Source organism: Cupressus sempervirens, chromosome 3 (assembly GCF_028749045.1).
Source record: "Cupressus sempervirens isolate cs-2001-9-10 chromosome 3, ASM2874904v1, whole genome shotgun sequence".
NCBI classification, from domain to species: Eukaryota; Viridiplantae; Streptophyta; class Pinopsida; order Cupressales; family Cupressaceae; genus Cupressus; species Cupressus sempervirens.
In genome coordinates this window covers 495,330,998-495,344,233 of record NC_143120.1, presented here as the reverse complement: position 1 = coordinate 495,344,233, position 13,236 = coordinate 495,330,998, and the positions used below count along the sequence as shown (strand labels likewise).

General features: G+C 34.2%; 1 protein-coding gene across 1 annotated transcript in view; it reads left to right on the top strand.

Moving 5' to 3' along the window:
• Positions 1-13,236, top strand: part of SCY2 (SecY protein transport family protein) — a 220,143-nt gene that overhangs the window by 165,563 nt on the left and 41,344 nt on the right. The window lies entirely within an intron of this gene.

The window sequence follows — 13,236 nt, the reverse complement described above, 5'->3', positions numbered from 1 at the left end:
TCTAGGATTTGTCTGCCTGGAATGAAACCATTCTGCTGGCTAGAAATGATCCCAGGAAGAATAGTCAGTAATCTGGAAGTCAGCACCTTCGATGTGATCTTATATAAGGAATTGCAAAGACTAATAGGTCTAAAATCATCTAAAGAATTTGCTCCATGGTTCTTGGGAATCGGAACAATAAACATAGCATTTATTTCTTTTAAAAGAGATTGGGACCCAATGTATTCCTTGACAGCATATGTAACATCCTTAGAAACAATTTGCCAATATTTTTGGAAGAAGTACATCCGAAAGCCTTGCGGCCCTGGAGATTTTTCTCCTTCAAAAGAGAAAACTTCCTTAATTTCTTTGGATAGGGGAATCGCTGAAAGGGGCTTGTTTCAAGCTTCTCCAATATAAGAAGGGATAGAAGAGAGTAATTCATCTCGATCCGACAGGTTCAGATTCATATCAGTAGTAAAAAGATCTGAGATATATCCCACCATTTCATCATTTTTTTCTTCATCTCTCTCCACCTTCCCATGATGAGTTTAAATATGCTTAATTCTGTTGGCAGCTTTATGTTGTAGAGCAGTCATAAGAAAAAAACTTAGTATTCTTATTACATACTTCCAGCCATAGAGCTCTAAACTTTTGCCTCCAAAACACTTCTTCTTTGGATATAACGTCATGACATGTCACCAAATTTTCATTTTCACCCTTAATAAGTTGATCAGACTGTCCCTCATCTTGAATTTGATCCTGCACCATCTTAAGATCATTTTTAATATTAACCTTGTTTTCAAAGATATTCCCAAACACTTCCTTGTTCCAAACTTTAATTTTCTCTTTAATGTTTCTAAGTTTCTTAGCCACTCTGAATAAAGTTGTACCTTTCACCTTAATATCCCACCAATGTTTTATGCACTTTTCCAAATCTGGATGAGCTGCCCTCATTCTTTCAAATCTAAAAGGAGGTCTAGAATTAATCCCAGACAAAGGATCAGCATTAAAGGAAATAGGGGGATGATCAAAGAGGGGAATGATCAAAGACAATAGCAGCAAAACAAGACAAACAGAAGAAAAAACTTATGCAACCAGTCCTGGGATAAGAGAGCTCTATCCAGTCTTACTTGAATAAGATTCCAGTCCTTCTATTGGACCAAGCAAATTATATTCCTTCAAGTTCCACATCCAAAAGGGCCTGCCTGTTTATGAAATCCATGAGATCAACTGTATTCTCAGAATGAGAAGCAACACTCCCCACCTTTTCAATTTCTTTCAGAGGAGTATTAAAATCTCCCATAATCAGCCAACAATCGTTACAGAAAAGATTTCTAGAAGCTTCAATTTTTTTCCATAAATTAACACGATCGGATTTAGAATTGGGAGCATAGATATTTGAAGGAACCCACTCAATTGTATCTCAAATGCAGAAATTTAACAACAGCAAGATTATTATCAATGAGAATAGGACTATCTTTTATATGATTCATATTCTAGAAGATAATCGTACCACCTGAAGCTCATTCGGAGTCACTACCAATCACACCACGCTTAATTCTTTCTACTTTTTCCTTTAGCATTTTTGTTTCTTGGATCATGCTGATATCAGATTTATGATCCCTCACTATATTTCTTAAGACATCTTGTTTATGGGGATTGTTGAGTCCTCTTATATTCCAAGAGATGTTCTTCATTTCTTAACTGTTGAGCAGGCTTCCTGGATGGTCATTTGTTTTCCATCCATTATTTTCTGTTTGCTTTCTAATTCTCTAGTTTGTTTGTATGATCTCCTTCCATCTCCTTGTTTAGGAATCCCAATATCAGCTCTCAGTCTTGTAATAACTCCACCCTGAGAAGCAGATACTTCAAGAATAGGCTCTCCCTCTTTGTTACCTTTTTTTTCTTTCCTTTTTTTTCTGTTTCTATCGGCTACATTCTTCCAATCCTATCCCATTATTTTCTCTAAAAATGGATTCAGATCCTCATCTCCCCATTCTTTTACTAGAGATTCTATGCTTTCGTTTCCTTCTTTTTTATCTGAAGAGCATTGATTTCTTTTTAGTGTATCAGTCTAATCCCCTTCAGTGGTATTTTGCTTCTCATTTTCAATTTCTACTTTTTCACTACCCTCTAACTTGAGATCTTGAGATAGAGATTCTTCTAGAACAGTGCTGATTTCACTAATTTTATCATTTTCTTGTTGAGGTTGCTGATTATTCTCACTCTCTATTACCGTAACCTCCTGACTAGATTTTACCTCCTTTGAGGTGATATTGTTATGTACTATAGGTAAAGTTTCTATGCTTTTAGTATTTTTCTCGATGGGTTTATCCTTTTGGTTCCCAACAGTAGGATTAACTTCTTTCCACACTTTTTAAACTTCTTTTTGTTGCTCTTGTTTCTTCTGCTTATCTTTTTTAATCTTATGAGGACATTGTTTTGCCCAATGTCTAGTCTTCTTGCATACAAAGCAATAGAAAGGCATAGATTCATACTCCATATGTTGCATCCATTTCCCCAACTTTGAGTGAATGACAATATCATGTCGAATCCTTTTCTTGCATAAACAAATTGGGATCTAATTGTCTTTATAGGATCTATTGACAAAAGTTCACCAAAAGATCCTGCCAGCCCTTTGAAGACATCCTCATTCCAGTATTCAAGAGGCAAACCAGGTAGTCTTACCCACACATGAGCTATTTCAAAAACCGATTCAATCAAATTCTTATTAGGGGTCCATTTTTTAAGAGCTATAGAAGCCTTTCCATCATCTAGGGACCTCCCTTGACAACACTAGATAGGCCTTCAAAATTCAAATGAGAAGAAACCCTTAGGCATTGCTGCAATATTCACCTGTCCTTTCAATATCCACATGCTTTTAATGAAAGATCTAAGAAGATCAATGTTAGGTCTAGCACCAGTAAACTTGCCTACCAAATAATGCCATTGAAGATACTGAATAATCTATAAGAGGGTCAGACACAAAAATAACGTATTCCCCTTTTATGGATATTTGAAAGGCCATTGACTTCAAGGAATGAAGATTTATTTGTAGGTAAATAAGGAAGACCATTTACGGGGCATGACATCAGTTTTATCTCTATGCTGATCTTTGGTCCCATTAGATCCTCCTAGATTTGTGTCATGCCCAAAATACAAGGGCAAAAACACGTAAATTTTTTTTTTTTTAAGATTAAAAGAACTACTAAGTTGATAAAGGGTTTTGATATAGTCTGCTATGTTTGATTCACCAGTTAAACTATGGTATGTTGAAATGCAGATATAGTTTCCCCTAACAATACAATGAGTCTACATTTCAGCTTATAGCCATTGTGTAGAAATTTACTCGTTATATATACACATTCGTTATTAGATTGATTTCAATCATTTAATATATTACATTATTCCCTATACTAGGTCTTCTGTTTTTTTCTTAATTAATACTTAAATATTCAAGAATGAAACATCATTTACCATGAAGATAAATTTCAAAAAAAAATTAAAAAAATCTAAAAGCAACACATCTAATTTCTAACTAACAATAGATTGTATAAATAAAGCTTCCATCCATAATTTGGTTTAAAAAATAATTTAATATAATTTGAACCAATAATAATTAAATGTAATTATCATTTATCCACTTTAAACTTTAATTTAATCTTAACATACACTAACTATCTTAAATGAATTAGACCTTTACTAATTCTAACATTTCAATTTAACTACTAATTGAAAAATAAAAATAATAAACTAATATAATACTAATGTAAAAAATAAAAGAATAACTAACTATACTAATATTATCATCTATTATATTCTAACTTCAATTACACTAACATTACTAAATAAAATATCTTAACCCAAAATAAAAATTAACTTTCCACCTAACACTTAACTATAATATTAAAACAAAAATGTTAAACTAATTAATTACATCTAACTTAAATTATAATTACTAACTATACTTTTAATAAAATAAATAAATATTGAAACAATTAATAAACTGCATTTAACAATATTCTAACACTTTAATGATTTAATTTATATTACCTAAACTAACTTACTTTTACCTTTTTCTAAAACTAACAATTAATAAAATTATTTTTTGAAAACAATACTACAAAGTTACAAACATACCTACTAACCTATCCAACCACTAGCCCTCTTTCCTATCCATCATGCACATAGACCAAGCAAACATAAAGGACCTTGCATTTTAAAAAAAAAGAAAACAGCCAAAGGTTGACTTTTAACCTCCCCATGCCACCCACGTGGGCACACTGCCCAAACCATCTCCCTTCCACATTAAGTGCTGACCAAAAGGTAGGGTGATGGGAGGGAATTTAAAGCATTGATTTGATTTGATTTTTATTTTAAAAACAAACTTATTCCATTTCCCTTCACACTATCCAATTTTGATGCCTAGAAAAAAGGTAATATGTAAGTGGGGTGGGTCAATAGGACTTTAGGGAAAAAGGTAGTTATGGTAAAAAGTTTAGTGTGTAGGATATTTTAGAAATATATTTTAATGTATTTTCTTTTATTTTTTTTTTAAATTTAAATTTGAAGTATCTATTTATGTCCAAATAAGATATTTAAAAAGGATCTTTAAGATGCTCTATTCAAAGAAAAAGCAATTAACTTTTTTGCCCCATACAATTTCCAGAGAGCATAATTGCTCTAGTGGGGTAAATTTTTTTGCAAGTCCATTTTTTTTCTAAGTGTTGAAGAAATGTGTATTCAAGTAATAATTTCAATGGTAAGGGAAAATTATATATCTATATATATTTTTTCTAAGTATTGGATTGACCCATTTACTAAATTTACCAAGGGGGTTTATATTATTATTATTATTTTTTTAGGTGATAATAGGATTAAATGTAATACTTGAATATTCAAGTTGAAATTTTTATCTATTTTTTTTCTTTCTAACACTTATGAAAATTACAAAATGAAGTACCAATCAAACAGGGAATTTTCTTTAACATATTTTGAACTTAAATTGCATAATTATATATCATTTTATCTAATTAATCTAAATCAAATGAATATGATTACGAAACATAAGAATGCCGCAGGAAGAGTGAAACATCATTTTATCCATTTTTCGATACACACATACATATAACTGAATTGCAAGAAGAAACTCATCTGAAAGAATACTACTCATCATTTTTTTTTAAATTTGAACCACCTGATTCAAAGGCTCCACCGAGAAAGAACCAGGAAGAAAACCCGACATCATAGCCATTTCCACAATAAGTTTAAAATAACATTTTTACACACGATTACTATCCCAAGGAGAAAATCTCCCAACATAATTGAATTTCAATAACAATTTTGAATTTTCTTCTTGGCTCCATAACAAGGAAACCATTACGAAGTCTGCAACACTTCATGATGATCATGGAGAGAACGAAAACTGACCAGGAGACAACCAAACTTAACATGAAGACAATTTTAAACATTCACTCCCATCCAAGTTTGCACAATAGGTTCGTCATTGAAGCAGACTAGGGAGAAGGTGGATTTTTCCAACAGGAGACGTCAGTCACAACACCATAAAAGGTGCCCTTTCAAGGCTATAAACTCAAGAACTTTCATTCTTCTATTTCTTAAATTCCAAAACTCAAAACATGGTTTGTGCTGATGAGTAGGAGCCCATAACACCCTACTCTCTCTCCCGCTCCGCGTCCTGAGAAGAGACTCTACACTGTCGAAGTCCAAGTAAAGAGCTCCTCCTGTACATGGCCACTTCTGCCCTATTCGAGGGTGAGTAATGCCAATACAACCCATACAATCCTTACGAAAATCAAAGCAAAATACTAAAAAAAAACATTTAAGAAAAAACCCATTTCAATCCCTCCCAAACCTATTCAACAAACACATAAACATACATATGCAAACAAAATCACTTAAGTATGAAACAAAACATGAACCAAAAGAGCTTGAAGGGTTCCTATCTTCACAATAAGGTTATGGCAATTGGAAAATTAGAGATGAGCTTCCCTTCCTTCTCATTTTCCTTTAATCCTGAACTGCTCTCTAAAACTAGAGGTTGGGTGAACAATCATTCCCTCTCAAATTTGCCTCTAAATAAGATACTAACTCAACCACCTTCAAAATGTAATAACTCTCCCACTTGCCTAAGGTTCTAGAGACTTCTAACTCAACTTGTCATAAGGCTAACCTCAAAGTGGAGTTTAACTTATCCAACTCATGGTGAAACATTCAATTTTCGCAATTAAAAAAAATGAATATTTGGGTGACCATAAAAGTCAACAAAAGGGGCTAGAAGGGTGGAAAATGCCCTCAACCCATACCCATACCCCTTAAGTACTTAGTTTTCATGATATTTGGTCTCTAGGACTATTTAGGGACCTATCAAAAGCTTGAAAACTTATGAACTTTCTAACAACTCTAAAAAATGTAAATTGATCACTAATCTTGATTAGGGTAATTAATCTCGATTACTAACTGATTAGTAAAAAGGTCACTAACCTAGTCCAACTTAGATCTTTAGGTTACTTGGTTAACCCTAACTATCAAGCTGAAATGCATTTACGAGGCACAAGTGTCAAGCAACACTATAAAATCATTGTTACAAAATATTAACATTTAAAGATTACAAAATGATACATTCATTCAACTCACAATAGAAATAAAATATGAACAATGGGGTTTGCATCCTTTGTTAGAGTCAACCCTGGTTTCCACAAATGGTACGTAGGGTTCAATTCCGATTCTCCATTAGATTTTTCGACTAAAATATCCTATACATTCATTGCACACATCAGTAGCTCAAGAAAATCACATGCATATATATATAACTCATCAGGATAATCACATAACTCAGAACATAATCTTTCAATTAATTAACTATTTATCTCTCATCTTCTCATATGCTTAACCACTAAAATTGCATAATCAAAGTGTTAATCATATTCCAAATTTTGCATTCACTTTTTGTACATCATCATCAACATACATGTTTATAAAACATCAAATAGCATAATTAAGCATTTGAAAGTAAGACATCACACAATATAAAATGATATAATAAAGTTCAGTGTATCCGGCAATGTCTCGACATATCAAGTCATGAGTATCAAAATAATAATGTATCAACTATGCTATGATGGGTCGGGGTGAGGCCTCACAATTTGGATCACTATCCCTTGGGTCTCACTTTTCAGGGTCTTTCTCTCCTTCCACACTTACCTCAGAGTTGTTCCCGATCTAACCTACACTTTTGGTTTGCTCGAAAGATGCCCCAACATTGGAAGCAAAGCTTGTTGGATGATTGTCAATAGGACTGCCATTGCATACTAGACAACTGCCAGCTAGAGATCCACCATTACTTGAAGATAAACCCCCTGCCTGACCGCTTGAACTGCCTCCATTCCTAGCTCCTGTTCGAAATCCTGTTCCCGCCATGCATAAAAAAATAAGAAAGTTGATTACATGTAAATAGTGTTGCTATCTTTGATTTCCTTAATGTATTTTCAAAACATGTTTCATTTATCTTATGATATATGTTTATTACTCATATCTTCTCTAAGTATATCTGCATATGTCCTTTGGTTTGAAGAAATGGTAGATTAGTTTACTTGTAAGTGTGACATATATCATTCAGCCTGCCCCTTCCCTTCTTTTATTCTGATCTAAATATCTTATGTATATGCCCTTAAGAAAACGATGCCTCTTTAAGAGACTACCTTTTCTATTTGTTTCTCTTTGTAACATACCTTTAAGTATGTGTACCTCTTAATAATATACACAAAGATATTTGATGTAATCTTTGTTATTTTATTTTCTTAATTGCTATCACATTGAGTAATCTTTTGCATTGAACATTACTTCTATTTTATTGTCTTAAGTAATTGATTATTTAGTCAACAACCCACTGGTATCATATCGCTATAGTTTATTAATCAAACTATTATACATTTCATGTTATAGGCGGGATTTCATTTGCCTATCCACATCAATGACTGTGTATGAATTACTAGTGATTGATGCCTAGGTACAATCTAATTGGATTGCCACTTTATTTGATATTGAACCATTAGAGATAAGGTTTTATTTCGTCCAACCTCAATAATTGATTCCATTGTTTGATATAGCACTTATTGAATTACAAGGTTGCGTCCCCTGAATATTGGTCTGTGAATCTATTAATCTAATTTAAGATGCACCATATTAATCCTGCTCAATATTGATCCCTCCATATTAAGTTGTCACTCTTTACATGGTGATGGGTGTATGTTGAATAGATGCTCTATGGACTATAGGGATTACCACAAGTCACCAATTTGATTATTATCGATGGTAGATCATCTATTTATGTTTTTATATAGTGTTCAATATATAATATTGTAGTATTACTGTGTTAATATTATATCTATTTATTATATTTTCATTAATATCTTAGTTACCCGGGTTAGCTGTTTTGGCCCAAGAACCCTACCTGGGTTAGAACCAGTTCAAAATATTAGTCCGGTTCGACCAAAGTTCAATCAAGGTTCAATTTTCCTTGGGTTGGCTTGAACCCGCAATCCCAAATCCGAACGCCAGTGAATTTTGGCTGCCCAAATCAAATTTGGGACAAATTTGAGCAAATTTGGGATCTAAGATTCAAGTTACATAATTTAAATTTTACTTTAATTGTTTACATGTCATGTCTTCATAGATAGCTAGTTCATCTACTTCAAAGAGAAATTAGAGCACATATTCTATCATCCATTCAATGAAGCGCAATAGGTTGCAATCAAAAAGAGTGGAGAACTTGGTGTTTGTGCACTACAACTTGCATCTCCTCTCACACAAGACTAAAGAATACAAAGAAGGGGAGACAAGAGGTGGGGTGTAGATGCAAAGTTGACGAACTTGGATATTTCTGCTTCTCAGCTTACAATTGAAGACTTTGAAAATTTTGATACCCATAGTATTGTTGTTGGTGTTGATCCCATTAGCCTTAGCACTATTGCTAAGTCAACTAATACGGAAGGACTACGAGGAGAAGAAGATGAAGATGAATATTAATATTTTATAGATTATGATTAGTTGACTTGAAGTTGAAACAATGATACTTGAACTTGTTGTTATGATTCATGGATCATGATTTACTTTTAATGTTTTGAATCTTTGATGTTGAACTTGAAAATTGAAATATATGATGGTATGATCTTGATTCTTTACTCATGATGCTATGATTATAACTTATGTGTATAAAGTTTATGCCTTTGGTGTTTTTGTTGTTTAAATGATTAACTTAGTTTACATTATATATATGATTTTATGATACTCTATGCTTCTAGGCTTCATAAATATATATATATATATACATGTTTTTGTATGAACGAACCCAAAACCCTTTTCAAAATTTTGCCGTACTAACGAACTAGCTCTTTGAACCCGTATTTTGAACTGAACTCCAACCAGTAACTAATATTAATATTCATATATTGTCAATAAAATATTATTATCTTTGTCATTAATTATTATCATATTAATAATATATTATATTATTTCTGATATTTTAATTTTTTCTTTATCGCTAATAGCTTCATATTATATTAATAAAAGGTAGAAATTACATAGTAGAAGTCTGATTTTCCCCCTTACAATCTTTCACTTTGCAGTCATCCCCAAAAACAACACTTACTTTCCCTTACATGACTGGCATCTACTATTGACCAAGCTTACATTCACATTCATATTCGAATTGACATTTTTAAACATATTAAAATCTAATAGCAAAATAGCGCTTAACTTTTTGCCTGTGCTTTGTTAGCATTTACACCAGCGATCTTCGTCGGGTTCAAAACCAAAACCACCATCCTTCGTTGCCACTATATTCTTTTCCTCCTTGCCATGTAAACCTCTGTCCATAGCATCACTGCATCTCAGCAAAACACATCCCCACCTTCATCCTTCACATAACATTTTTCTGCTTCCTGCATCGCTGGGTTCTTCCACACCAGGGCACATTCATCATAAAAACATTTCCTGCAATATCCTCACGCCCTTCAAATTTTGCAATCTCTGCTTCCATTGCCTCCCAAGAGTCTGCAACTTGCCGCCTATATTCAATCTTATTAACCTTACCCCACCACCTCAGGAAAGGAACTAAACCAAAGCGCCACGCAGCATCTCCATCGTCATAACATACACTCACATTTGAACCTGCACCCAGCATTACCCAGTCTAAGATAGAATTCAAATCAACCAACAGATCATCTTCAGATAAAATTTCGGCCACCCTTCTCACCTCCTCCGTGCTCTCACCCAATTCTAGACCCCACACAACAATCACGGAGATTATATCCACATTCACCCTACTTTCAATTGCTTTGCTCTGAAACTGAGGGCCCGAAGACACCCATTATTGCTTTAATCATTTTTTAACCTTTGATTTTTAACAATCCATGGAGCTGCTCCTTCAACGCCAGGCCTTTAAAGCCCTTTTGTTATCTCTATGTGTCTATAGAGAAAGTGACCTCTATCATCTTGCTCTCCTATAGACACACTATTTACCTAGCAAAGAGAACACTGTTTGCCAAGCAAAGAGAAGCTAACAAACTCCACATTACATTCTCTACTTATGTTTGGTGCCAAGCATTCCTAGCTCTCAACATGATGTTGAAAAGACAGTTCTAGACTACCCGCACACTTCACCCGTCATGTCCCCTTCTCCACACTAGTGTTATAGCGCCAGGTTAATCTATCTCCACATGCGGATAGATTAACGACATCAATAGTCAGGATGCTTACTAGTTACACTGGAAATTTTATTTTAAGTACATCAGTTATTATATTAAATGTGCTTGGATAAAGTTACTTTATGTTTATTAAGTCATTTATTTTATAAAGTGACTTAAGTGACTACAAGACGAAATTGTTGTTTTATCCCACATCTCTTATTCCAATGTCTTCCCCTCACTTCGAGGTTATAAATAAGAGAGCTTGTCTTGGGATTTACACACAAGATTTTATGAGCTCAAATACATTGAAAGGTTTGGTTGCTTTGATGTGACTGGCAAACTCTGAGGATGAAATCCCTCGAGTTGTTTAGGAAATTGGACGTCACCCCAATCCTTCCTTTTGGAAAACAAACAATCACCAGGCAGAAATCAGCAAGAAGAAATTTGAAGCAAGTGAAAGTGAGTACAGTCAAGTTGTTTGTAGGAGTGAGAATTTAATGTCTTCATTTGTATTCCTGGCATCTGCATTTAAATCTTACCAGTTAAGTGGGTTAGCGTTGGACTAAGAATTAATAGCTAGCATAGTGCCATTGAGATTCTTATTGGAAACACACCACGTCCAATATAGAAAACCGCGGACTGTTAATAATACCTCACGTTGGAGATTATCGGTCACCACAGGTAATGCGGAAGCTGAGCATAGAGCCGTAGGTTATACGCAAGGGCAGATAACAATGTTTCCGAAAGTATTGGAAGTTCATCTTGAATTGCCTCTACTACATCAGCTCTCGGGTTGTCTTTCACACGGGTCGGGAACCATTCCTAGGTCATGTCCGAGTTTCCCAGTGGCTGTAGACGGTCGGTTGTCCTCTTCACATGAGTTCTCTCTGCATTTCTAGTTGGGTGGTGTCACAAACATTTGGACATAGGTATTGTTAGTTGTGGATTCTAAGCTCTCAACAATATACATCATAACCGGTCTGTACCATCTCATTCTCACTTGTTATGGTCATTTCTTTCTGGCTATACTTGACTAATTCCAAAGTTTCTACTATAGTCTGAATCCATTGGTTGTTCTTAGAATATGAATTGAATGCTGAATTAAAGTGTGAACTGATTTATGGTCCATTTAAATTGAATACATTATCATCTTGATTGATATATTCTAGGTATGAATCTCCAATTTATCATAAGAAGCTGAACAGTAAGACATAATTTATCCAATGCTGGTTATAGACCAATTGTTTGACGAAATTCCCTTCAGCGTTGTGTGATTTTTTCTAACCCAAATATAGCAGAAGTATTATAGTGGTATCAAAGCCACAAGACTTGACATCTTGTGGGAAATAACAGAAATTTTGCAGACCTATTTTTTAATCCAAAAATGACAGCCGGGAATGAGTAAAAGATAGCACAAATTTAGTCATCTATAGCCGGAACAAGCAGATTCTTTGAATCACATTGAGATTGAAGATAGTTTTACAGTGGATGAGGAAGTAATATTTGGAACAGGTGAACAAAATGATATTACTCAACGGGTTGATCATATAGGACAGGGTGAACCAAAAAACAACATTCAAATGGCACATCTTAAAACTGAACCGAATAGGGAAGTACGAGAAACATTGCTAATGCTCTTCAGCAACTAGCAGGTACTATGCAGCAATTGGTCCCAACCCATAGAAGAGCACCAAGCCATCACAGTGGAGGCGGTAGTGTAGTTGGATCTCCCCAAGCTATTAGAACTCTCACACATAATACTAACAGGCCCTTAATGTAATGTCCCCTTTTTAGCATTCATAGCATGATGTTGTCATTAGCCTATTTCCCCACGGTCCCATAGGCTAACCAGGACATTAAAAGGACTTAAAGGCCATTTGGCCTAGATAGTTTCAGTTGCAGGTCTTTTTGATGGGTTCTGAGGCAACTTTGGGCATACTTACTATTTATAGTAAGTCATCTTGGACATGGTCAGACATCCAATGGCAGCGGTATGTCGATGGTAATTGTTTAAAATCGACAAGAAGACTTGTTTATCATTAATAAGATTTGTTATGCATTGATAAAGCTATTTTATAAAGTTAAATTTAAATATTTAACTTTATTAATGCATAGACTATAGTTTGTGGGAAATATTTAAATTAAAAGAGTCCCCTTTATTTTATAACACATTGGAGACATAAGTTACATAAAGGGAGTTATGTTTTATCCCACATTGAGAAAACGAAGGATGGAGCTTTTGTGAGAACACTATAAAAGAAATGGAAGAGCTTCTTTTATGCATGCTTGAGAAAATCAAAGAAATTGGGAAATTTTCTGAAGATCATGTCTCAATAGTTTGAAGGACGAAATCCCTTCAAGCTGAAAATCTTGACGCCATTGAAAGATATGGTCTTGAGATTCAACAGGGTAGCAGTCTAAAAAAAGCAGATACGAAAAAGCAGCCCGAAAAAGCGGAACCGAAAAAGCAGCCCGGAAAAGCGAAACCGAAGAAGCAGGCCGAAGAAGCAGTCCGAAAAAGCGAAACCGAAAAAGCATGCCGAAA